Genomic DNA, 4,984 nt, shown 5'->3' on the forward strand with positions numbered 1-4,984 from the left:
TATTGAGCCTTCTCAAATCTGTTAGATATGTTTTCTGCTGAACCAGCTATGGTGAGTTCTAATGTTTGTAACCAAGACATCTGACTGATATGGATCCCTTTCTAAACAGAACAACTCTGAAACCCTATGTACAAGGGGGCTCATCCACAGAGAGCTTTTCTAAAATGGTTGCAATTTTACTTAATCCAGAGTCAGAAGAAATAGCACCCTAAAGAAGCTCTATGCAACTCAGTAATATACTAAAAAATTGGGAAATTAAAACACCTATAAATGAGCACACTAGGACAAGATAACTAGAATGCTAAGTTTTGTTTTATTAGATGGAAGAAAATCTATTTTAAAAAATAATCACATATAATCCAGTGGGAGTAAGAAATGATGGAGGTATAAATAAAACTAAAATCATAGAATGTTGATAATTGCTGAATCTGGGTGGTGGGTATTCTGTTTATGTGCTTGAGATTTTTCTTAATTAAAAATGTAAAAATAAAAAAATTATAAACTAGTGAGTTAACATTAGTTGGAAAAATACATGCCTCCCTATTTATCTTTAAAATAAAGAAGAGAAGCAAGACTAAATATTGTTTAGAAATTTGTATATCAGTGTTTGCCAAGCAATAGAACTAAGTGAGAAAATTTCATAAAAATAAGAGATAAGGACAGACTTATAGTTGATGTGTCTGCTTTTTAGGCCATTTTTGTCCTTGATTTCCCAGGAATAGCTCATTCAGTCAATCCACAAATATGTTTATTAGCATCTGCTACATGTTGGCGTTGTTCTAGGTACTTGGGATATATCAAGAAATAAAATAAAGGGGCTTCCCTGGTGGCGCAGTGGTTGAGAGTCCGCCTGCCGATGCAGGGGACACGGGTTCGTGCCCCGGCCCGGGAAGATGCCACATGCCGCGGAGCAGCTGGTCCCGTGAGCCATGGCCGCTGAGCCTGCGCGTCCGGAGCCTGTGCTCCACAACGGGAGAGGCCACAGCAGTGAGAGGCCCGCGTACCGCAAAAAAAAAAAAAAAAAAAAAAAAAAAAAAGAAATAAAATAAAGATCCTTACCCTTACGTAAACATTTTCCATTATGTATTACACAAAATCTCAATCAAAGCTTTTTATACGTATCTCCAGCCTATAAGCCTAATTACTTAATTTTTAAATTCTAAAACTGTCTCCTATTTCTACAGTTTAGAACCATAAGGTTTTTATAGTTGAAAAGGAGCTTAGATTGCATAAAGTGCTACTGCTCATTTTATTATAATTGATATAATACTGTGTGGAGTCTTTTATAAGTTACAACATGCCTTCCTGAGACCCAGAGAAGGCAAGGTACTTGCCAAGTCTATACTGCCTGTTGGTAGCAGGACAAAGACCTCCCGATAGGCATGTTGGTACTTTTTCTGCTATATCAAAATTTGCCTGCTTAAATTGCAATGGCTGTGGTTGACTGAAGAGATTTTAACCTAAAAATCCTACTATTTATACATCCTAAGCCTGTCTCTTCATCTTGACTCCATTGCTCTCTGTCCCCCTTCTTCCTCCTCCCTCATAGGCTCTAACCCAAAGCTGCAAGTGACTAAGATACACCTTTCTCTTTGGCACTGACATCCTCATATGCTGCCATTCCTTAACCATTGTTCAGCTAGGCTCCCCTAATTTAGAACCTTTAATCTTCTTTGATAACATCATCTCTTCATTACTCGAAATAACCTGTCTGGACATTTTTGTCCATTTCCAGTTATTTACACATTTTAGATGTCTAGGTACTCAATAGTGAACAAAGAAAGGGGGCCCCAAGGGCTGACAATTCTACTGTTGCATTGAATGACTTCCAGGTTCTCTCCTACTTCATAGCTCCATAGAGTATGTCCCCAACTGATGCAGCCCCTAAGGCCATTCTGTTTCTGTCTTCACTTGCATGTTCATCACATCACTAGTGTCTAAGTTCCCTTAGAAAATATTGGAGGTTCAGGCCTTATCAAAAGTGCTTCCAACAACCTATATAACTGAATCACATTGCTGTACTCCTGAAACTAACAAAACATTCTAAATTAGCTATACTTCAATTTTAAAAACTTTAAAAAATCTGAAAAGTGAAAAAGAAAAAAATAAAATAGAGATTATGAGATTTGCTCATAGGCACTATCTGGGGTGAGAAAAAAAAGAAGGGAGTCAGGTTAGTGCAATTGCATTTCATGTTCAACTTTCTCTCTCTCTCTCTCTCTCTCTCTCTCTCTCTCAATCTCTCTCTCTCTCTCAATCTCTCTCTCTCAATCTGAAGTGTTTGGGTTATATCTATTGCTGTGTAACAAACTACACTAAAATATAGTAGTTTAAAAAAATTATTATTATCTCTCTTGGTCCTATAGGTTGACTGAGCTCAGTTAGGTGACGTTGCATTCTCTCAGGTGGTTACAGTCAGATGGATGGAGCCATCAGAAGCCTCACCTCAGCTAGATGTCCAAGATGGCTTCCTTAGTCACATGTCTGGCTTATCAGCTGAGATGCCTGAAACAGCTAGGGGCTTATCAGGCATTTCTCTCTCCACACAGCCTCTTCAGGTGGCAGCTTGAGCTTCCTCAAAGCAAAATGATCTCAGGGTAGTCAGGCTTCTTACGTGACAGCTGTCTTCTCCCAGAGTGAGTGTTCCAGGAGACCCAAGTGGAAGCTGCACGGCTTTCTTTGGCTTTAAAAGGAAGGGACCACACAAAGGTGTGAATACCAGGAGGTGCAGTTACTTTCAGGGGGGCATCTTTGGTAGCTAGTTACCACATGAAGGGAAGTGAGATCTGCAGGTAAAAGTCAATTTTGCTGTTAGTCCTCCTGGCTCGCAGGACTCTATTTTTTTAAACAAATAGAACTGCCTAAAATACAGCCCTCATTTTTTGGTTAAGCAGCAGACTCAGAGTTCCTCTTAAACAAAAGAGAAAAAAAAACTTTGAACTTAGATGACATATCTTTCTAAACTATAACCTCCTATTTTTGGAGCATGTGATAATAGCTCAGACTTTGTTCTATCGATGGCTGAAGGCTGACTTGCCACCATCCTAGAGCTGACAAGCCAAAACAGGTGAGTCTATCTTGCATGATTCACCTTGGTAGGAGCAATTACTACCCAGCTCTGGGCTGGCAGACTACCTGCTCCCTTTCATACACACAGGTTCACCCACAGCCTGAAGCATACCTTGTATCCTTTCAGAAATGGCGCATCGAACACGTGCAGAGAGACATCCAAACGCTTTTCTTTCCAATAAGAGAGACATTTTGTGAAGTCTTTGGCAGCATGCTGGCTGGCAAAGTCATCTGGCTGGCACACTTCTCCTGCATCAAGTTATGGCACTGCCACCTCTACTCTGGAGAGTTTCGAAATTTCAATTTGCACACCCTGTAAGATGTGAGTCATTGAGCTTGCAAAGGAGGAGGGGGAGGCGGACATCTGCTAGTCATGAGCAGATGACAAACACCCTGCACTGCGAATTTCCATCCTCATTTCACAATATTTAAGTAAACACATTTTGTAACCATTTTTTTCAGAGTTCCTTAGTGCTTAAAATGGAATTTTTTTGGTAAACAATATATAAAAGCCACCTTCTCTCCTCTAAACAATTATATTACCAAAGTGACATCGAAGCCAACCACTGCAGAGTGCTGTCTGTTGAATGACCAGAGCAAAAAGAATACACATCTGAATCGAATAGTTAAGTCTTCTATCATTTCAGACCCACTCGGCTAAGTTTCCTAGTCTGTGAGCTCCATCACGCACAGCTCCATGGTGACCTCTACTGTCTGACTGCAAGAATCCCATCGCAAAGAGTTTCCAGATAACATCTATCTCCCATTTCTGTATACTATGTTATGGGGAGGAAGGAAATTGAAGAAGGAAATGATAGATGCTCTTCCCTTAAATTATAAGAGACAGATTACATCCGTAAAATAACTGGGAACTGGTGCAAGTTCTAATTTTGTATTAGCTTCAAGCTGTGCAACATGGCTCAAAGTTGGACTTCATTTCTTCCCCACTTTTATCTGAAGAAGCTAACAATACCAGGAAAAAAATAGTAAAATGGAAATAGAAAATTCAGATTAGGGTGAAAAGTGAGTGCAAATGTGCTAAACATAAAGGTCAATGTCTAAAGGAGTCTCACATTTGGCTCTGAGAATCCTAAAAGCTAAAAGAAAATAAAAATGTAAGATGGATTGCCTAGACCTTACTATCATGATGAAGAAAGTCTATCATGTCTCAAGTGGAATCATTTTTCTTGGTGTTAAATTCTGAATGAAATTCCCATGGGGGTTTTGTGGCATATCCCAGGTGGGGCAAGGGCTGGCATGCTCCTTAGAATTTGTACTGCTGCTGCAGGAGCAGATTTAGTAGGGTTGTTTCTTTTAGCTTTTGTGAGAAAGAAAGGGTGTGTCATTGAGAAAATGAAATACATCCTGCTGACAAGCAGAGAAAGTGAGAAACGGACCTGCTGGCAGCCAGGTCTCAACTCGTATAAACAGTGCTGGGACAAGGCCACCCCATGATCATATTTGGAACAAGATAAAGATAAAGCCACTTGGTAATCACAAAAAAATGACTAAACATCCTCCTTCTCTGACTAACATGAGTGACTGCTGTTCCTTTACCAGTGACAATTCCAGCCTTGCTTATCCTATATGAAAACAATACTTTCAGGGATCATTTCTATAGTTTGTTTGTCCTGTATGAAAACTATTAAGATGCCAAAACATTGAATTGCTCCTGCTCTTGAAATTGTCCAATCTAGAATGCCCCCTTCTTCCCTAATTTCTCTTGGAAATCACTTGGAGTAAACCCAAATTCAGTCAGAGGTCCCTGGCCGCTCCCCCTTTCCAAGACATTCCACGATTCCTCTGGTACATTTTTTTTTTTTTTTTTTTTTCTGCAATGAGCTCAACAATGACTAGTGTGTTCCTGGAGCTCTTTGGTTGGTGGGCTTTACAAGCATTGACCTACTACACAGTG

The 4,984-nt window shown here is 39.8% G+C and overlaps 1 pseudogene; it reads left to right on the forward strand.

Annotated features, from left to right (window-relative positions):
- Nucleotides 1-4,659: 4,659 nt before the first annotated feature.
- On the forward strand, nt 4,660-4,757 carry LOC149744335 (small nucleolar RNA U3; annotated as a pseudogene).
- Nucleotides 4,758-4,984: the final 227 nt, after the last annotated feature.

This window comes from Delphinapterus leucas, chromosome X (genome assembly GCF_059928025.1).
Source record: "Delphinapterus leucas isolate spDelLeu-1000000601 "Yukka" chromosome X, BTC_Dleu_Yukka2, whole genome shotgun sequence".
NCBI classification, from domain to species: Eukaryota; Metazoa; Chordata; class Mammalia; order Artiodactyla; family Monodontidae; genus Delphinapterus; species Delphinapterus leucas.